We start from the raw sequence: 23890 nt of genomic DNA, 5'->3' as shown, positions 1-23890 counted from the left end.
GGGTTTCCGCTGGGTCTTAAAAAGTCTTAAAATTTTAAAACCTAAATTTTAGTCCTTAAAAAGTCTTAAATTCATTCACATGTGTAGTAGGTCTTAAATTGTTTTAAACAGGTCTTAATTTTGCTTTGTCCAAGTTAAGCTACTCAATTTGGGTCGATTTCCATCTAATGACCAACAAATCTCAATAAAACCTTATTTTTTATAATTAAGTTTTTTATTACAAAGAGACAGTTCACAACAGGATGTTAGACATTCTTACAGCAAATTCCCCAAATTAAATTCCCTCATCAGGGAAAAAATATATATAAACAATTAAACGATTCCTTATGATAATACAGCACTGTAAAACCCAACAGTCAACTTTATCAAATGAAATGAGTGTAGTTAACTCAAAATTTACTGAAAGTTATTTATACTCATTTAAAAAAAAGTGTTTTGAACTCAGTGTTGAAGGTAATGAGTTAATTAAATACCTCTTCAACTTAAATAGAGTAAGTTCACAGTACTCATATAGATTAGTTTAACTCGAATGGTTTGTTGCAATCGGATTCTTTAAACGGTTTGAGTTTCCTTAACTTTTTGGGTTTTACAGTACTCAGCTGGTTTGAGTTCTCTTCATTTATTGGGTTTTACTGTGCTCAAATTGCTTCATTTACTCAAATAGATTAAGTTCACAGTACTCATTAGGATTAGTTTTTGAACTTACTGTAAATGGTTTGTTGTAATCGGTTAACTCAAACGGTTTGAGTTACCTTAACTTTTTGGGTTTTACAGTGTGGGCCATTAGAAAAAAATATTAACCCTGTATAAGTCTAAAATAAGTATATATAAATCTAAAATTTCATCCTTTATGGTCTTAAAAGGGTCTTAAAAAGTCTTAAATTTGACTTGATAAGACCTGAAGAAACCCCATGACACCATGAAACCAGGATTTTTTTAACCAAGGTTATCATACAGACAGAAACTTACAGTATACCGGCCCATGTCTAGTCCTAGGCCCTTTAGTTATTTATAGACAAGTAATAAGACTTTATAATTTATTCTGAATGCAACTGGGAGCCATTGAAAAGACCTGAGGACAGGTGTGATGTGCTCTGATTTTCTGGTTCTGGTCAGAATCCTGGCCGCAGCGTTCTGGATGAGCTGCAACTGTCTGACTGTCTTTTTAGGAAGGTCAGTCAGGAGTCCATTTCAGTAATCACCCTGCTGCTGATAAAAGCATGAACAAGTTTCTCTTAGTCCTCACTGGAAACAAAGCATCTAATTCTTGCAATGTTTTAGAGATGATAGTATGCTGATTTAGTTACTGCTTTACATGACTACTGAAACTTAGGTCTGACTGCAGAATTACAGCAAGATTCTTGACCTTATATTTTTGTTGTTTGACCCCTGGAGCCAAGGTACGCATTCACTTTGAGAACCTCATCTCTGTTCCTAAATGCAATGACTTCAGTTTTCACTTTGTTTAATGGAAAGACGTATACTGTATGTGTGAGAAAATATGAAATATATATGAATCTGAGGTATTACCTGAGCAACTCCTTGCTGTTCCTCTTTCTAGGGTTTTTTTTATTTTTTTTATTTTAATGGTTTTCTTCTGCTTCTCCAAACCAAGATTCTGCAAGAAAGAAAAACATATGAGTATTACTCATTTATAGAAATAAATTTAAGGAGTAAAGTTATAGTTTATTTACATTCAATGTATATCTGTAGATTTACTGTAGCTATAAACATTTGTCATTCATGTTATGTAATAAAAATATTCTTCTATTATAAATAATGGTTTACACACACAGCATTGTTGGTTTACAAAATAAATCAAACAAACATAATCCTGTTGCACTATTACACTTGATTTTGGTTTTATTGTAAAAACAAACTATGCAATAACTATTGTGTTAAATATTATGGCTTACATAAAAAATAAAGATGATTTAATATTCAAAAATGTTTTATTTTTATTATCTTTTTAATTAAATTGCTCTTACACTTCATATTTTTCTGATTTTCATAGTATATGTATTAAGTTTGGTACTTTTACCATAAACCAACATATCAACCATTTGGTAGAGGCTGATATTTTAAAATGATGGGAAGGGTTGAAAAAAAATGCATTGAGTGTGTTAAATTTTTTTTAATATATTTTTTCGATAGTCTACAGAACAAACCATCATTATAAAATAACTTGCCTAATTACCCTAACCTGTCTAGTTAACTTAATTAACCTAGTTAAGCCTTTAAATGTCACTTTAAGCTGTATAGAAGAATCTTAAAAAATATCTAGTAAAATATTATTTACTGTCATCATGACAAAGATAAAATAAATATGTTATTAGAAGTGAGTTATTAAAACTATTATTGTTTAAAAATGTGTTGGAAAAAATGTGTTGGGGGGATAAATCGGGGAGCTAATAATTCAGGGGGCTAATAGTTCTGACTTTAGCTGTATGTATGTGCAAGTACTGTATTTGCATAAAACAGCCCAAGTTAAAACATAACATGAATAACCATGTACATAATACAAAGTGCATACAATGAGCTTTTGGGAATAGTTAGGTGTTTTTAAATATATATTATTGTATTATTGTAATTGAGACTACCTCTCACGTCTGTGACGGCGCTGTCAAATCCAGTCTTTAACTCCAAGCGATCCGAAATCCCTTCAAAAAAAAGGAGACGTTTATCAGTACAAGCCAATAGATGACAGTCTGTGAGAAAAGTGCTCCCTCTATTGGTCATCCTTTGCACTGTTTAACAAGGTAGTGATGAATATGTTCTCTGGCTCGGTTTGTAAAATAGATGACATCTATTATAAAACGCACAGTTTAGACTCAAAGCTCTTGTAAAACAACAAAAACAACAACATTCAAAGCTCTTGAAAAATGACTAAACACACAGTCATCATTAGGTAAGCACTGTAAACGCACATTTCATATTAATTCAGCAAATGACTACATTAATCATCATTTCTTATTACAACAGGACCAAACTGTTATACTCCTCGAGAGATGTATATCTGCCTAGGCAAGCCATGGCAGAGAAGAAAGCCATATTATACACATAAATAAGAGATCAATTAAATACTGCAAATTTGAACCTTGACCTGAACACAATATGAAACACTTAGGAAAGACTGCCATCTACTGGAAAAATTACACAATGCTGCCAATCACAGTTTGATGGCCATTCTGGGGAAAAGGAACATGCAGATTGTCAACATTGATCTGGTCAATCCAGCCGGTTGTGGAAATTGTAAACAACCCAAAATAAAAGAAAAATGATTGATTAAGATTGGCCTTAGGTGTGTTTCAATTGGAGTACAAAGAGCTTCTGCATATTTTGAAGTAGCTGCTCAGTTTAAAATAAAATTCTCAACATGAAATACATTGGCAGAAAAAAAACCAACTGATTATTACTGGATGAAGGCCAGAAATTAATTTTTCTATTAAAGGGAAACATCTCAACCCGAAATTGATTTCCAATTTCCCATGAGAATTCTTGCCATCATTATTATGTTTATAATGAATTCATTTTCTTTTCAGCTTAGTCCCTTTATTAATTTTGGATCACCAGTGCAATGAACCGCCAACTTATCCAGAACATAGTTTACGCAGCGGATGCCCTTCCAGCTGCAACTCATCACTGTGAAACATCCATACTCACTCATTCACACACATACACTACGAACAATTTAGCCTACCCAATTCAACTACATTATGTCTTTGGATTTGTGGGGGAAACTGGAGGACCCGAAAGAAACACACACCAACACGGGGAGAAAATGCAAACTCCACACAGAAATGCCAACTGATAACATTAAAATTAAAAAACTTTTAAAAATAATTTTTAAAAAAGACATGTCATAACGTGGCTACATAGGGAAAAAATGACTAGTAAAGTTCAAAGATTGTTCTAGATAGTTCTTGGAAGCAAGATGTGGGAACAGGTGAATCCTTAATATAGAATGGAATTTAAAAAAAACAGACAAATGAAATGTAGGACCACAAAATACTGCTGTACACACATCAACATAACAGCAACACAATCTTCTAAGCCTGTCCATTTCTCAACTTTCACTGTCATCACTCCTTTTCTTTTTCTCTGTGGCCCTCGGCCCCAATGTCCTCATCACAATGAATGTGATGAATATGTAATCTGATACACAGATTTGGCTTTTTCTAATTCTTTTCTGTTCATCTTTGTGAAGAGGCTTTGACACAAAATTCACTGTAAAACGCACTATAGTAGTAGAAGTCATTCCATGACAATAATCTAGTGTAAGTTACTGTATTAAAAAAGCTCCTGTTTATATCCACTGAGGCTGGCAAATTAGTCTCTTATATCGTTTCAGCACTTTTATAAAGAGAATTTGTGAGTGTGCAGAATTAAGTCTTTGAAACTCCAGCATTTCAGCAGTGACTGAACTCCTTAGTTTTAAAAACAGAGTCGTCTGATTTGTTATAAAGCTAATTATTAAAGCCTTGTTTACACGTGATGTTTAGATGCCTTTTGGTCAGTTAGGTCACAATTCAATGGATAAATAAACAAATAAATGTAAACCATAAATTAAATTCATAAATAAATTCATAAAAAAAAAATGCCAAAAGCTATTTGATACAACCTGGGCAGATTTAAAGCCCTGTTTATATGCCTTTTGGTCTATTGGATCAAGTCAATAAAGGAATACACATTGCTGTTTATCCCCACTGTTTTAATCTCTTTTGACCACATTTGATTCACCTTCCTGTTTTCTTTAAGGAAAAAGTCCTGTGGACAAGTCTTTTGGAATCTTCCAATGTAATATTGTGACAAAATTTACAAGAAAATATGAAAGGTGACATCAGAAAATTATCTAAAGACTGAATGATTAACTTTTAAAAGCATTACAAACTATTTTGCACTTTCAACCCAAACTAAAAAGCAGTGGCTGTTCAAATGTATTTGTCCATATCAATGCTATTTTAGGAAATGGGAACTAAGACTAAACTATTTGTCAAAAAACATTTTCTTTAACTGAAATAAACATAAAAATTCACAATAAATTACAAACTACAACCAAACTAAACTAACATCAGTTACTGCAAAACGGATTAAAAATAATATTTAAAAATAAAATAAAATAAAGAATAATTTTCTGATTTAATAAGCACTAATTCTATGACAGAAATTTGACCGTTAAACAATACCTGTCACGGCGCTTTTACAGCCAAACGCATCAGTCTGGCACATGTTTATGTACAAAAAACATAAAGCTGCTGCTCTATTGGTTTTTTATATACCAATAAATAAACAACACGGGTCACGGGTCAGCATTTGAAGAATTTAAAACATTTGGACTCAAAAAATGATGATGTTTTGATGTGTAACAAAGATGAATTGCATTTATTTATTTATACAGAATTTTAGACGATTTATGCAAAAAAAAAAAGTTTTTCTTACTTCAAATTTTTGTCATTTCTAGTCCAAATATCTACATTTCAAATCTAAAATAAGACTACTTACACAATTGGCAGATAATTTTAATTGTTTTAAAGAAAAACGTATTAATTTTGACTTATTTTAACTGCTAAATTTGACTTGCTGCAAAAAAAATTTTAGGACTAGAAATGAGACAAAGAAAAGCATTTTTTGTATTGTGATTGCTTTTATTGTCTTTTTCTCAATACTGTTAGACTCTTCAGAAAACCATCAAATAGTGCTATTCAAACCATCTTTAAATCACAGAAAAATAAATTATCACAATCGCAGATTTTACTAATATTGTGCAGCTAGGGCTGGGTGCTAAAATCTGTATCGATATTTATTGACCAAACACCAGTCAATAACAAAAAAGTTTGGTATGAAGTTTCGGTATGAAGCACTATAGATTTCTTAAAATGTGGCTGCTGAGCGCGTGCCTTGGAAGTAATGCCAATAAGCTTAGGGTGTAAGTTTGTCATTTCCAATGGAGGTGCGTGACTTATGAGACGAGCACATGGTGTGCAAGTGACACACACGTGATGCGCGCGCATTTTCCAGCTACACCTAGTTAAAAAACATCTGAACTTTTCCAAATAATCGCAAGCGCACCGCGATTCATGCAAGTAGAACTAACCAATCTGCTTCACACCTTGTATGGAATACACACATTTCAGTGACAGTAGACTAATTACCTCAGACAAACACAGCGCATCCAAACACTGCAGCGGTTTTTAAATTTCTCCATAAACTTGCATCGGAGCTGCAGCAATGATTTTCCGTTTGTCATCCTCTGAGAAAACACTTGATGGTCACCTAGTTACAAGAAACGGCATAGAAAATGGTAAAGGAAACCACACGCTCGTGCTTGTCATTTCAGGTCAGAATAACAACTCATGCCAAAATGAGTGCTGATGTCTCCAGAGTGGCTTTTTGGTTTCTTTTCTTGAGCATCCCAGCCACTAGCTCCCCATCTGAAAGATTTTTTAGCATAGGGATAATATAGTCATTCATCTTCATAATTTGTAATGTTGCGAAATGTATTTGAAAAAATATGGTTGGTTCCTTTAATTTAAAGCTCAGATTTGATTATCATCATTTCTTTTGTTTACGGAGTTTGAGGTTTACTGTATCATTATTATTCACACGTTACAGATGTTGATCTACCTTCACCATTGCACACACTTTGTAACATTTAACAAGATTAAGAGTCATTATAGAGTTATTATAAAGAGATTTGATAATTTGTTTAAACATGTTTGTTTTTGACTAATAAAACTATTTTCCTTAGTAATGTTGTTTAATTAAAATAAAGTGCTTAAATAACTAAAGATCCTAATATTCCTAAATGCATTGTTAAGAAATATTCAGCAATTATCGATATCAAATGATATAAAACATTATATTGTGATATATTTTTTGGAATATCGCCCAGCCCTACGTGAAGCGCTAATACCCATTGTAAACAAGGAGCAAATGTAATACAGCAAACAGGATCTCTTCACTCATTTTCTCGATTTATTCCCAGTGTGACAGTGTGACAATAATTAAGTTAAATCACACAGGGTCATTTTTTCCGATATAGTAACTTTCTTTGTTCATTTTGGTGACATTTTCCCCCTTATTAATTGTCCAAAAAAAACTGTTGGTCCAAAAAACTAGTTAGTCAATTTATTTAGTGGCTTCAAGATAAAAGAAAACCTCAATTCTCAGCCTGAGCGCGTTCGCCAAACCAGAAGTTAATCAGTTTCTCTAAAGACATTTACAATCTGATCTCCAGCTTGACATGGACTCGCTTCTGAGGCTTCTCGAGATGAAATCCTATAACGACGGAGACTGAAATTCAGCACAAGAGCCCCGACACACACACAACTCACACACTATTAATGTTTAATGATCTCTAAAAGCTTATATTCCTTTTTCGCTTTCTCAGGGTCCCAGTTCCCGGCGTTTACCGATTATCACCTGACCCCTAACTCAAGGACTGTCCCGACGCGAGGGTGAACACGCACATCAGTGAGATTAAAGAGCTCTGTTGTGACCGACTTCTGCTGGTTACAGTGTTCAAAAGACCCATAAAAGCACACATACGTTATCTCTTTACAGCACACGCAGCCCAGAGAGCAAAACTAGACACATTGTGCACATTATGATGCATATTTAACAGCTGTTGCACTCCTTTGTTACATATTACAGTGAATAAGCCAAGCAGAACGGGTATAAAGAGAAGCACATATGGCACATGCATGTTTACTTAGTGCGATATTTCAAATCAACAGCTTTTTATGATGCATTTACAATCTTTTCAATACTGTGGCAGTCACTCATATCTTTTTTCCCCTACCGTAAATGAAATATTAATAAGATCTAAACTATTTATATTGTGAGCATTAATAATGAATCGCGAGCCCTTTCAACATTGTGCTTCAAAACGTAATATCAAGCCTTGAAGGAAAGCAGATATTTTTTTTTCCATTTTCATTTAGCCAGAGGGTTATAAATTAAGCAGGTCTGCGCTTTGCTAAATATTGTAAATGCACCTAATGCATTAATCAAATAAGTAAATCGTTGAGGGCGCTCGGAAGGAACTAAACAAGAAAAAAAAATGCACTATTGAAATGTGTTTAAGCGTTTCATTGCTTTCATTTACTAATAAATAAAACGAATCAACTCGGAGACACTCCGCTGGCTGTAGAATTTTAGACTCAAATGACATTTTGATGGAGACGTTAAAGGGGGAAAGATCTCCACAGGGCTTTTAGAGAAAGTGCAGACTCTTAACTCCGTCATGGAAAAAAAGTGGGCTTCTGCCGGTGTGCAATTTCATTAACGCTTACATGCAGGCAGTCATTGATTTGCAAAGGAATCTCTCCCGAAATGCAGGCCTAATCAATCAAACGTCTCCATTAATTTCAGCTGGGGCTGTCGCTTGAATTCACTGGGCCTCGGATGAAATTTTTTATGGGTGGGCCAGAGGAGCTTTATAATACCTGGAGAAAGCCATCCGTTAGCGTCGCCATTCATCTCAATGACAGATGTTTGGCTGACTGACTCTCCGGAAGCGTGCAGCCAATGGACGTCAGTGGACAAATATCTAGATGCAGCATCTACCAATATTAGAACTAATAACCTAATTGTGTGTGATTACATGTCTAGCGTCTGTTTTTTATTTTTCCCACCATTTATGAGGGATGAGTATATACACTGTACAGCAGTGGGAGTCAGATTCTGCTTCAGGAACAAGAAATGTTGCCATAGCAAAATTAGAAAAGCTAATTTCAATACAAAATTACTACATTAACTGCAACCCCAAATCAGAAAAAGTTGGGATAGTATATGGAAAACAGATAAATAATAAAGGTAGTGATTTCTTTTTTTTTTTTTACTTTGACTTGTATTTTTTTTTCAGACAATACAACAAACATTATTTAAGGTGTTCCTCATGATTTTTATTGTTTTGTTGTTGTTTTTTAACAAAAAAAAAAATAATAATGTATAATAAAGTTGAAACAGTTAAGTATTTACCACTTTGTAATATTTCCATTCCTTTTCACAACACTTAAAAGAGGTTTAGGGACTGAAGACACCAAGTGATGAAGTGTTTCCGGTGTAACTTTGTCCCATTCTTCCTGCAAACTTAAGGTGGGCAACGGTACGGGTTCTTTGTTGGCGTATTTTGCGATTCAAATTGCATCACACATTCTCTATTGGAGACAGGTCAGGACTGCAGACAGGCCAGTCAAGTACCTGTATCTTGCAGTCAGGACTTTGTAATGTGTGCAGAATCTGTTTTTGCATTGTTTTGTTGAAATATGTATGGGCGTCCCTGGGAAAGAAGGCAGCACATTGTGCTCCGAAATCTCTATGTACTTTTCAGCATTAATGGTGCCATCACAGAAGTGCAAGCTACCTTTGCCAAGGGCACTGACGCAACCCCTTACCATGACATATTCTGGCTTTTGGATTTGTTGCTGGTAACTTGTCTTGATGATTTTTTTCTCCTTTGGTTTGGAGCCCAAAGAAATACCTGAAATACCGATCATCTGACCACAGTACACGTTTCCACTGTGTGATGATCCATCCCAGATGCCTCAGAGCCCACAGTTGACAGCGCTTCTGGACACTGTTAACAAAGGGCTTCATTTTGACAGAGTACAGTTTTAACTGGCATTTGTGGATGTAAATACATATTGTGGTACTTGACAAAGGTTTGTCAAAGTAGTCCTGAGACCATGTGGTGATATCACTTATAGATGAATGATGATTCTTGATGCAATGATCGGAAATCGCAGTTGTTCAGCTTAGGCTTGCACCCTTGCCCATTCCGCACTGGTAGTTCTCCAGATTCTCTGAATCATTTTTATGATTCATTTTTTTTAATAATTTCTTTTTTTTATGCACTGTTGAAGGTGAAATATCCAAATGTCTTCCAATCTTTCTTTGAGGAACATTGTTTTTAAACATTTCAATAACTTTCTCACACATCTGTTGGCAAACTGCCAATCCTCCGCCCATCTTTGCTCCTAAAGGACTAGACCTTTCTTGGATGCTGCTTTTGCACCAAAACATAATTACAATCACCTGTTGACATCACCTGTTTCTAATCACATCATTATTTGACCAATTCACCTGATTACTAGCCCTAAATTGCTCCTGTCTCAACTTTTTTTGGAATGTGTTGCAGATCTGAATGACAGGAACTGAATGACAGGACCAGAAAAACATGAAATATTTTGTGCTCATATTGTTTGCAATGAAGTCAAAATAAATTTAGAAATAACTACTTTCATGTCCTTTAACGTTTTTAATGCATATTTAGGATGGTACAAATAATGCATATTATAGAAATAAGCAAATGATCAAAGTAATATTAACATGGATCGGGGGGGGATCACTCACTCTGATCCCCCTGGCTCTGCGTTTGGTTGGAAAAATTTCAAATGGAACCATTAACAAAATAATTACAATTGGCTTAAGATTGGCAATGAAAATTCGAACATTGCAACCTGCAAAACCTGGGAATTAAAAAAAAAAAAAAAAAGTAGTATTAACATATCTGTAAAAAAAAAAAAAAAAAAAAAAAAAAAAAGTTTTTATAAGAACTAAATATTTTAATAAACAACCTTTTTTGAAAAATAATTTGTCACTAAAATATGAATTTAATAAACGTGCCTGCTGTCAGCCTCATAGAGACAAATAGGTAAAACAAGACAATTTCTTCACAAATAACTAAATTTCCATCAAAGAGTTTAGCTGACACAAAGCAACTTCTGAATTGAACAATCATGTATTTGTGATACCAAAAAGAATATACACCAAGTGCAACTTCTCCCAGCATCATGAAACTGTATAGCCACCATGCAATAAAAGTAAATACTGCGGGTGTGACTGTGTGAGAGAGTGTGCTGGTTCACTTTCTCATGACAAGTTGCTTTGAAAGTCAGTTTAAGAAGTTGAGCGAGGTTTAAAAGCGAGCTGCCGTTTCAGCGAATGGAGCCGAGCGAGTGCGGAGGGATTACACACCAACAAAACAAGTCAAGAAGCGGTAAGCATAATGTTAGGAGAACTGCTAATGTGCAGAAACACAGTCTGACAGGGCTGTGAGAGGCTGTCACTTACACAAACAGCCAGCAAAGAAGATTATCCAGAAACATTTAAAGGAATTTCATCAACACTGGCTTGTACCACTTTACCACCTCTTTTCATTCTCTGCAATAAAAACCTGTTCAAAATGCAGACATTATTGCATAATCAAGCCTTGAGTCACAAATTTACAATACAATATCACTACTGTTTCCATAAATTACATTTTAGGTATTAGAAGGGCAAACCTTGGAAAACAACATACATACAGTGTTTGTATATGAAAAATAAAGGTGTGTTTAGAGTATGCTTATTTAGTTTCTAGTGTACAAGTCAAAAATAACTACAAAAATTATTAAATTTCATTCATTTTCCTTCGTCTTAGTCTCTATTTCAGAGGTCGCCACAGCGGAATGAACTGCCAACTATTCCAGCATTCGTTTCACACAGCGGATGCCCTTCCAGTCACTACCCATCACTGGGAAACATCTATACACTCATTCACACACATACACTGCAGACAATTTAGCTTACCCAATTCACCTTTGTCTTTGGATTTGTGGTAGAAACCGGAGCACCCGGAGGAAACCCACACACATACAGGGAGAACATGCAATCTCCACACAGAAATGCCAACTGACCCAGCCTTGGCTTGAACCAGTGGCCTTCTTGCTGTGAGGCGATTGTGCTACCCACTGCACCACCGTGCTGCCAAGATCAAAACAACAGAAAACTATTTAAAAACAAATAATAAACATTTGATTGAGATCTGAATGAATATAATTATTATTAACTTAAATTATAAATTAACACTTAAATTATAAGAATAATGTCAATAGGAAAAAACTATACAACTGAAGTCAATGGCTACCAGATTCCAGCATTCTTCAAAATATTTTATTTTGGGTTCAACCGAAGAAAGAAGCTCAACAGGTTTGGAGCAAGTGGAGAGTGAATAAATGCTGGGTACATTTACATTTTCATCATCTATCCCTTTAAAAGCTGAAACATAAAAAAAAAAAACAAAAAAAACAATGAGATGGCCAGACAAGTGTCCCGATATAAACCTTATTGAAAATCTTTGGAAATCCTTGGGGACAAAGTTTGAACTTTCAGCAGTGACATTTAAACCACGCTGAACTGCACTAAACTAAATTTCAACTCTGAAATCTGGACTTTACTAGAACTTCTATGTTAAGCAGCTTTGACACAATCTACATTATAAAAGTGCTATAGAAATGAACATGAATTGAAAAGTTATGGCTACGAAACCCACAAACAGTGAACTGTGGAAAAGCCTGAAAAAGAGATCACACACTACAATTGTTGCTGTTCTTATTTTAATCACCGTATTCCACAAATAAAAGTGCCTTGGTTATTTAGTAAAACTCTCTTCTGCTAGCAAAGTTACAAATGTCTTCACATGAAACAAGTGCAGGGTGAATAAATGGCTGGTAAATTTTCATTTTTGGGTGAACCATCCCTTTAAGAAACTGCTTTATCAGTGTTGCTGTGACAGGGCCCATTGTCCTGTGTAAAAACTGCTGGATGATTAGGTAATGGGAAGGAGCCGCATGTTGCTAAAGGAGCTTATGATAAACATTTACATTCACTCTGTCAAGTAGCTGTAAAAGGGAAAACACTCCTGCTGCAGAAAATCTGGACAACCTGCTGTTTGAGTTTAACTTACTTTAAAACTGCTTGCAAAGTCAGTGAAAACTGGAAACGTAGACTGCCAGTTAAATAGCATGTGTCAGATAATTAAGGAAATTACTACCAGGTTCCAAATTAATATCAATATTTAGGAGGATCTGAAAGTGTTCTCTAGTTTTGATCAGTGTTTTAATTTAAGCTTTTTTACACTGTGCTTCAGAATATATGAAACCCATGAAATATGGCAACAGAATAAAACTGCTCCTCCAATTAGGATAACTTTAAAGCTTAGATAATTGTAGGTCTGATTTTTTTTCACTGTAAAACTTCAGATATGGGTAATAATATAATTACATTTTGTTTAAATGATGTACATGTCAACTATTCAAGGTTATAATAGTTTTGAATTTTTCATTAGTTTTAGTTTTTACTTTTTGTTTTCAAATTCAGTTAGTTTTAATTAGTTTTTAGAGGTAGATTCACTAGATTTTAAAAGTTTTTATATTTTGAAATTTATTAGTTTTAGTTTAGTTTTTATAGCTTATTTTTAAATAAGAATATTTCTTAGGTACAATATTCAAAATCATCAGAATAAATATTGTATAATAAAAATTCAACCATACATTTTTTGAAACATGTATTCAGAGGACACATGACCACTACCATCTACCACTATTATCTACCCATCCTCAAATTCAAATACAACAGCCCACAAGATAGCAGCCTTAAGTAAAATAGGCCTATGTGTGCAAGGCTGTATCTGAGGATAGATACACAGTAGTGATGGGAAGTTCAGATCTTTAATGCGAACCGGATCTTTTGTGACAATCTTCCCATGTTTGGACTCAACGTACCAAAAATATGTAGCCAGCAATCATAATTTTGCAACTCTACTGAAGCATGATTCACTTATTAAAATGCCATTACGATTTTCTGTTATGAAATAAACTTTTTTAAACTGTTTACCCAAGCTGCAGTTGTTCAGGTTTAGTTCGGTCACAGCATGCTGTCATGTACTGTTTATGTTCAGTTCACCATCTGCTGAATCACGCATGTGCAGTATTATCGTTTCACCGCTTCTCAAATCTGATCTCGGTGTACTGTTCTAATAACTGAATAACTCAGTATATATTGGTTTATTTAGAGTCAGAGGGAGGTATTATGCATGTTAAAGAGTAAATAGTTTGTGGATAAGTGCTTACTGGAGACGCGAATCGTTTCAAATGATTTAGTTCAATTTGGTAAACTAGTTCACTTACAAGATCCGGTTAAAAAAAAAAGAACGATTTGTTCGCAACCACAATCACTAATACAGAAATAAAACCTAGTATTGTGCACTAATGTGTTAAATTAATAATTTTAAGTCATTGAATTTAATGTTGTCACCATGCTGCTGTCATGTCCACTATTTGTTTTTGTCGCGGGAGCAACAGCAAGGATGACTGGAGAAGAACTGGCTTGATCTGGTCAATGGAATCAGGATTACAGACTCTGGTTCAAACACCTGGCAGCGCGAAGTAAACAGATTTACTTCTAAAAGGAACACAGTAGGTTTATGTATTAAAAACTTTTACAAAAACAAAAGATGTTTTTGCTATAGTTTTAGTTAGTTTCAATTAGTTTTGTATGTCCAAAATACAGTTTCAGTTAGTTCTAGTTTTTTTTAAAAATCTCTTATTTTTATTTTAATTATTTTGTTTTCGTTAACTACAATAACCTTGCAGCTATTTATCCTTAATATCAAATAAACAGCCATTTACTATTGAACTACAAGCACTGTAATGAGTTTTCTGCAATCAGACACTGTATATTAGTAATCGAGAGCAAACTCATTACCTTGTAAAACAAGATCAATAATATTATTAAATATTTAACACAAACATGGTGGGCTTGATCTTTTAGTTATCAATTTGTCCAGCACAACAAACAGAAACATGAAATTAATTAGGAAACTGTCTCGACAAATTACCAAATCTCTTAAGGCATCAAAACAAAGGTGTAAATGTATTCTGGAGAGACTTCCTCTAATAAACTCAAACGTGTGATGACCTAATCTAACCTAGTGAGAAATGAACTGATGACTAAAATGATTCAGGAAGACCTAAAAATAACCAGCAAAAAGAGTGCAGAGTAATTTAGGAAACTAAACTATATTTTGATTATTTTTATTAACACAAGCTTGTGCTCAAAACTTGTTCGAAGTCTGCAAACTAATTATACTTTAATTAAACGCATTAAATTGATCAAATGTGTCATCAAAGACTTTCCCAGGTTACACAGCTGTTCTTCTTTTAATCTTAAAATTCTTCGAAAATGACTGACACAACATTGACAAAAATATTAAAATATTTTCTTCACACTGTTAATGACCTCCCTTGAGTCCTCACTGTATCTCAGTCAACTGCCTGACATGATCAGATTCCCTACATTCATCTATTTTCCCTTCACTTTTTTCTTTCCCACTGTTTTTGTTGTTGTGTATCTAAGGCTATATCTGTATGTTCATGAACATTAAAGAAACTACAATAAATTTTACAATATTGCATACAATGTCAAAGTAAATATAAATATATTCATTATTTTCAGTTTATTATCATCATCATCATCATCATCATTTTTATTATTATTATTATTATTATTATATTATTATTAGTGGCTTACGTTTTAGTTCACTAAAGATTATCTATTATTACTACTATCATCAAGCCAGTATCAAATTAGCATGGAATACTGACTTAGATGAACATGGGACACGGAAAACACAAGTAATGCTGCTAAATTCAGCTTTATCATTACAGAAATAAACATGAAGTTAACGGATAAACTAAATAAACTGGAGTTAGCAGAAGTTCTAACAGCACAGTTGCAATATATCTACTGTATTCACCATAATCTTAGTGTAAGAGCAGACGAAGCCATTTGAATCTTTTTGGCTCGAGACTTCCGGTCTCATTCGCTTCCATTCATTTTTAGACATTAAAAACAGCTTGTTATGCTACATGATGTTGCAAACTGATATTTTCTTATTATATTATTCTGCTTTGTCTTTACAGTCATGCAAACACTTGTTTGTAGAGCAGGTATGATCATTTTCTGCGGTTTATTATTTGTGGTCATTTCCTCCATTGGAAACTGAATCCGAAGTTCTAAAATATCACAAAAATGAGCGCACTTCCGCATTGAAGAATAACGTCAATACAATATGTAATATAGACTTAAGTAGGGGTATAAACATCGCATATACTTCCGCATTGAAGAATAACGTCAATACAATATGTAATATAGACTTAAGTAGGGGTATAAACATCGCATATACTTCCGCATTGAAGAATAACGTCAATACAATATGTAATATAGACTTAAGTAGGGGTATAAACATCGGCGGCAGTGGTGTAGTGGTTAGTGCGTCGACATATGCACTCCGGTGCTCACGGCGACCCGAGTTTGATTTCCGCTTCGTGGTCCTATGCCGATCCTTCCCCTCTCTCTGCTCCCCACACTTTCCTGTCAATTCACTCTACTGTCCTATCAATTAAAGGTGAAACCCCCCAAAAAATAATTATATGAAAAAGTAGGGGTATAAACAACACATTGGGTAATGACCCAAAAGCATTTTATGGGTACATTTTGGGTATATTTATTAAAATAATGCCTCTAAAAATCATAGCAGTAACTTTAACTAGATGAACTCTGCTGATGAGACTACCATATTTGCTTTCTGTCGCCTGAAGTCACACATACAACTTTGGATGAGCATCCAGGTAAACACAACTCCGCCCCTTCCCTGCCCTGAAACCATGGACATATATAAAAATGCCCATGAGCTGAAAAGTGCAATCTGCTTTGCAAGCATTTTGGATATGCACATAAAAAAAAATGGTTGATGGAAACGCCAAGATGCACATATGTTTGAAAATGACCATTAAAAAAACATATGTGCATAAACTTAGAGAAAAAATGTTCGTAAACTACAATGGAGACACTTTTACTGAACAAATTACAGTATGCGCATTGAGGTCATGTGATTTTGTTACAAGAGATCATGTGATGATAAAAATGTGTGCGAATGGACAAACCAGCCGGCTGAGCACACTGTAAACCATGTGAAATGTTGTTTTGGTCATTCTAAAACACTTAGCATTAGTGTTATTATATTATTAATGACCTCCAGAACTGTCAAGAGCATCTGTGCTCTGTGTCTCACATCTTAAAACACCACCATGCATTAATTGCATCTCGGAATTTGTCTTCTAAGCCTCAAGTCATCTATTAAATGAAGAAAAGATTGACTCAGCTTCATCTACCGCAGCAAATTCAGTTTTTACTGTTGATATTTGGCGCCAGTTAATCAGGAAGTGACGATTTTGTGCTCTTTGACTTGGAAGAAAACGCTGCTTTATTCACACGTCTTTTATGTGATATTCCTGTTTTGCGCATAAATTTAATAGCTATTGAGTGTCTAGTTTATTGTGAATGAGAAAAATAATGAGTGGATTTCGGTTTTACTGGTGATATGCAGGCAGCACGCAAATTGTGTCCCTGCACGATATTTGAGACAAAATTTATTTTATTTTTGGTAAGTGGCAGCAGGTCTTAGCTTTAACCAGTTACTGAAAAGTATTAATAACTGCTATAATAGAATACTTCACAATATTTCATGACAGGTAAGTTTTGTTTTTTGGTTTCAAAAATCTGACAACAGTAAAGTGTGAGTGCAGGTTGGGAATCAGCTTGCCATATAAAAACACAAACATAAATGTGTGTAAAATATGGTGTCTGTCATAAAATATGTCTAGTCATGTTGCTTTTAAATAACAAATAAAAGTAACAAGCATAATACTGGATGTTTTTTTATGAAGGCTTACTGACAAAACTTTGCCATTACACAGAATATGAGACGAGTAAAATATTTGAGAATTACTGACACGATTAGATGTTTTTTGCTGATTTCACACTGTACACAAATGCTATCTTTTGGCCACTGAGCGGGAACCGCAGTCATTTCAGCAAATATTTCACAATATTACAGTTATTATTATATTCCTGAATCCTGATTAATAAATACAGCCTTTTAAGACCAATTAAATGTAAAATCTACAATAATTAAAACTATAAGCTGCGGTGTAAACAGCTAAACATTAGTAAATCAAGATGATTCACTTTTCAAAGTCAAATAAAAACAAAAAAAGAGGTAAAAGGATTGCTGTAATTTTAAAATGGCCAAAATCATTGTCACAGCCACACAATCGCCGTCTTTCTTCACCCCTCTCAATGTGCTTGGCTCTACATTCAAATAAGATAAAAGGCTTGTGCGCACATTTTCAATGGCTCTATCAGCCTATCCGGACACATGCGTATTACCCACATGAGTCATTATACTTTATATGCCCTTGGTATTAATTGAGAGCTAATGGCATTTCATAGATATCCTTTATTTGACCCCCTTTTGTGTTGAGCGCCTTTTGTATACTACGGTTTGTGCTGAGCCTCAGACAAGATTCAGTCCCCAAGAAGCCTCTATTCCACCTGGGTATCTGTGCCTGAGGGAGACAGTTGTCCCATAATACCCTTCACAGTGTGTGTGTTCTTAGCATACGGGTGGCTTCTTCTGAAGTCCCTCGCACAGTCTGTCAAAGGCCAGAGCTGAGTTATCAGGCCAAGAACGAAAGCTTGAAAACACACACATACACACCACAAATGATCTGTGGGCTGAAGATAATGGCTATTGATTATTGACAACTAAATTGAAAATTTCAGATGTTTAAATGCGCATCTCAATCAATGTGTGCATTCATTCTCTCACTAGTAATATAAAGATTGTGGGTTCGATTCCCAGGGAAACAAGAACTCATTACATTTCAATGCATTTTAAACTGTTTTTTGAATTAAAAGGTATGTGTTAAAGGTTACAGTGCTCAGCGTTAGTGCACATCTCACAAATCTCTCTTTTAAATTCATATTTTTAATAGGATATATTTTTACTATTATATTTGTGCATATACATTAGATTAGTCAGTAGCTTTACCTGTAAATCAGCAGCGAGCAGGAGGTGGGACTGCCGAGTAAAATGACAGCAGTGAAGCGCACCAGACAAACACAAACTGCGTGCAAATTCTGCAAAAAGATGTTTACTTACACTAACAGAACAACGAACATGATGCAGCACAGTGAAAAACTACTGTCACAGACGTCTATACGCAAAAAAACTATTAATAAGTGTTGTGAATTTCTCTATCTGGCTCACGGCACCAAATCTTTAGTGAAATTCTAAGATGAGCCAAAAACCAGGGAGAACTTTCGGGTATCTTTAAAGCAGAACCCTTTAATAAGAAGAACTTGGCGGCATCGAAAGAACTCTGTCTTAGTGCAACAGGCACTAAGTTCTTATACATTTTACAGACATTGATACATGTAGGGGGGGACAAACCTAAACAAAACATGCAAATGAAGTGGTGTTGTCAGCAGGGTATATTGCACCTCTAGCCCCGATCTCATCAGCATATACTGTAAGTACCCATTCACGACACATTTTAGCATGAAAACAAAGTGGAAAAGTATGTACTGGAGTCAAAACCCATACAGCCAGAGAGCTTGAAAGTGTTACCCAAAAACATAAGAGTAGTTGAGACCATGCCTTAAGCATTTTCATCACTTTGTCAGTCAGTGCTTTGTCAGTCAGTGCTCAGGAAATCAAGAGATTTTAAGGTCTGTCACACCCTAGCTAGAGTGTTGAATGGCTTGAGTTAATAAAAAAACAAATAGTATAACTTTTGAGTTATATATAGATTATTGCTAATTTGGAACTAGATTATATAAATTTATATTTCCACATAAGCCAAACCATGCAGACCGGATGATTTGCAGCTCTGCTTGCTCTGACGAGTGCTACAGAGATCACACAGTTCACCAGTGTTTAGTGTTTATCAGACTGAAAGAGAAAGTTGTTCTGTTATAGAAGCAGATATTAGACTATTTTTACAATCTCCTTTTCAAATTATTTAATGCGTATGTTAATAATTTGCTTATTATTGAATATTTAAAAATGTTCAAGATTTTCTCTTCTTAGGTGTATCACACTGATACTTATACTAATTAATTATACAAGTAATATTAATTATTCACCTTCATAATCAAGTTCAACTCCTGTCTCTATCCTACTATAGAAATAGTCATTTTATAATCAGTTTATAATCAGAGGCCTATTGACCACCTCTGTACACACTGCATTTTGGTTTAGGAAAGGCTTACCTCTCCACTCAGTCCCCAACGAAAGAGTTTTTTTTTTTTTCAGCAGGGGACATTGTAAATGTGCGAAGACATCAGCTTATTTTACAAAACATAGATAAACTGATATTTCTTTTTAAAAATGTAAAATGCGCTCCACTCGCATCTAACCGAAAGAATGGCAAGAGCACATCGCAAGTCATGCGAACTGAGAACTGAGCATTCAGCTTCAAACTTTGCATGGAATATACACATTTCTACTCCAAAGAGAAAAAACAAAATGAAACTACCAAACAAGTTCAGTAGCCTTTTGACTACATTTGTTCCCTTTAAAAGGGAAATACTTTGATTTACATTAGACAAATACTATTTCTATTTATCATTTTTATGTATTTACTCATTGTTCTGTCATTTATTTTCAGTGTAAAACTATTACTTATGTTTAAATGCCAAAATAAAATTCACTTAGTTTTAAGTCCAAAGAGAAATGCATTGTTGTATGTTTTTTATTATTATTTTGTGCGGAGTTATTTAGTTACTGAGCAGCAATAAAATCACACTTTAAAATATAAGTTTTGATGTGATTTTCTAAACTACTAGTGTTTTGAAATTACTGAATGCATAATAACCTTGATAATCGTGAAACCAAGATTATTCCTCAGACTATAATCGTACATCCGAAATCTATAATTGTTGTATTCCTACTAGGCTTGGGCAGTATCCAAATTTTGATACCGTCAAACCTCCTCCCTATTTTACAAAAAAAAATTTTTATGTAAGGCTCAGACAGCATCACCAAACTGTTGGCTTGTGCCTAAACCATTCAGAAATTGAATACCGTATATGCGACCTTAGTTGCCTGTTTGTCTTGTTCTTATTAGAGATCTGCACGAGATGCTCTCTCTCATTCACACACACACACACACACACACGCACGCACACGCACACACACACGCACACGCACACACGCACACGCACACGCACACGCACACGCACGCACGCGCGCGCACTTAGACAGCACCAAGCCAGCGATGCACAGCATCACGTTCTCTCTCTTATTCACACACATACATACACACATAGACAGCACCAAACAAGCGACACACAGCATCACACTCCCTCACACACACACACACACACACACACACACACACACACACACACACACACACACACAAACAAACAGCATCCACGCAAATTCGCACGTGCTTGCTCGCTCAGGAGCGATATTTTTTGACCGCCCGCTCCCATTCAAATTACACCAGAGTTATTGACTGCTCCGGCGCTTTATTTGGAAATTTATTCCCGCACCGCAAGAAATCTGGTTGGGTCCTGCAGTTGTGTTCTTTTTCGAGACCAGGTCACTTGGTGTGCAACTCGCCATCTTACCTCACCTCTCGCTCTCTCCTCCAGACTCTCCAGTGAGGACAATCACGCATATGCATTTTTAGGAATTAAATAAATAATATTTAATACTTGTCTCCTATATAAGTAACGGTATAACGGTATTTAAACTGATACCGTTGCTATTTTTAGATCCCGCGGTATACCATATTACCGCCCAAGCCTTGTAGGCCCCTAGACTTGTAGTCACATTTACAGTAGCTAACTTCCTGACCTTTTACTCCACAGAACAAAGTAATACAAATTTGGAATAACATGAGACCAAATCCATCACAATCTTTGAATAATTTCTACTGTCTGAAAAAATACATACAGTATAGAAATCTTTTATATAAATGCAAGTTTAGGAACATTCCATTCATCAATAACCCTGGAAAATATGTAAGCTCCTGGAAGATATGTAATATAAATAAATAAAATTAATACTATTTTGCAATACACATGCTTTTTAATGCTGTATTTTGAAAGCCATGATGAACACAAAAAATAAACAAACAAACAAACAAAAATCTCCCACCAACCCTAAACTGAATGGTGTTGTATATACAGTATGAGGTCTTAGAAATCTGCACACTCTATGAACTTCATACAACTATTCAAATGTATTCATAGCTTAAAAGACTGCAAATTAGCTTTTAAAACAGACAGGAAGGTAGACGAGCAAAAATGTTTGGCAAAACGCTTGACACTTCCACACCTTTCTGATTGGAGGGGTTCTCCTTTAAAGGCTTTTAAGTCTTAATCCTGCAAAAAAGGCTCCTGCAGAAATTCAAAGGCACATCGCACATTTGAATATCTCCATTGCTCTGTTCCTCCCCCTTCAGAAAAGAGCAGATAGTGATATCATGTGCTTTACCTTCACCGCTGAGGTTTTACTGAAGTGAGTGACGTCACAGACAGTTCTCATCGAGTTAAGATAGAAGGGAATTAGCCGATAGATCAAATCCCTCAACCTTGTGAGAGAAATCATTGCGCTAACTAATCTGCGGCTCAGATTTTCCTGCAGGAAGCAGATTGAGTCTCAACTTGTGATATGCTGCTGGAAAAAAATGTCAGAAATCAAATAGATCCTGTTAATTACATTACACTTTAATGGCTTATGCATTGGCCGGACTTTAAGTTAATATATTCTGTGATATATCAAATCCTGCTCCTCGGGTTTGAGTAAAAGCAGTAATCGTTACACCGAAAATACATGCAATGCAGATATTATATGGGTTTATGTCAACACTATCTTATGGTCCTATTCCAAGTATTCCAAGGTTTGTTAAATCTGACACTTGCGTTAAAATATCAGGTCATTGTTGTGTACTATAGTTATGTGCAGCACAGCATAAAGAATCTATATCAGCTCTACACTGACCTTAACAATGACAAAGCACTATGTATGTAAGGAAATACTGACTGAGCGTTTATTTGCCAAACAAGAAAAATCCCTAACAACTGGTGGTCACACTTTATTTTGATGGTCCGTTTGTTGAATTTAAGTTACATTGCATCTACATGTTAAATAATTCCCATTAGATTATAATTAAAATGTTAGGTTGGGGTTAGGGTTAGTGTAAGTGTACATGTACTTGCAAAGTTTCTTATAGTCAGTTAAAAGTCTGTTGAAGTAGCAGTATCAACAGATATTAAGCAGACAGTCTACTAATGGACCATCAAAATAAAGTGTTCCCTAACTGGTTAACTAGTTTTACATTTAGTCATAACTACAGTCATAACTGTTCTAACGATATAAATTCAAGATCACTGGGCAAAAATGAGCAGGAGAAACATTAAAGGGCACCTTTATGTGCAAGTATAGTGTGTCCAGAGTCATATTGTAGTGATAGAAACACAATAAGTCTCTTTTATTAAATTTCCAGACATAAAAAATATGATCAATATCCCTCCCATTTTGGGGCCCACCACAACATGACTTGGGAGTGTAGTATCCCCACCCACTGAATTAATTGACAGCCAGGTATTAACATGCCTCTCTTGTAACGTGTATAATCATATCAACAAGACAGGACATGCGCAAAGCAATTGGGATTATAAGATCTGTTCGGCTCTCTGTGATCATCAGTCATCATCATCAAGAATGAGCTCTACAAGTTTGAAAAGTCTTTAAAACAGTGCATGTTTGAAATAAAGACAGTAAAATCGCTACATAATTCAACACCACAGCACATCAGTACAATTATAAAAGACGATGCTTCAATCCTGGTTTGTGGACATTAATGGCTCATTTCCACTGAGTGGCTTGCGTTTCCACTGCCAAAGGGTACCAATGGTACCCTTTTGGTGGGCGTGGTGTATGACAGAACGTTTCAGTCAACGTCATTCTCGCTTGAGGAAATGTCAAAGTAAAGCTTTACGGGACGTTCACATATCATCTGAGAAGCACTTCTCACAAAACAGATGCTTTATACACAAATACTTGTGTATAAATGTTCATTACCAACCTTTCTATAATCAGGATTTGATTATAACCGCAGATCAATGATAGCCTACTGTAATGTCTGCGATTACATAAAATAAATAAATAAATGCAACATATATGAACATATACAGACACTTACAG

General features: G+C 35.0%; 1 protein-coding gene across 12 annotated transcripts in view; it reads right to left on the bottom strand.

Annotated features, from left to right (window-relative positions):
* Window positions 1-23890, bottom strand: part of pcbp3 (poly(rC) binding protein 3) — a 129979-nt gene that overhangs the window by 90216 nt on the left and 15873 nt on the right. For all 12 annotated transcript variants that reach the window (XM_056465793.1, XM_056465794.1, XM_056465795.1 and 9 more), the window contains exons 2-3: window positions 2601-2660; window positions 1531-1618 (exon numbers count right to left, since the gene is read on the bottom strand). The gene's annotated coding sequence lies outside the window, so the exon portion shown is untranslated. The remainder of the gene's footprint in view (window positions 1-1530; window positions 1619-2600; window positions 2661-23890) is intronic.

Source organism: Danio aesculapii, chromosome 9, assembly GCF_903798145.1.
Source record: "Danio aesculapii chromosome 9, fDanAes4.1, whole genome shotgun sequence".
NCBI lineage: Eukaryota > Metazoa > Chordata > Actinopteri > Cypriniformes > Danionidae > Danio > Danio aesculapii.
This window is presented reverse-complemented; position numbering and strand designations above follow the sequence as displayed.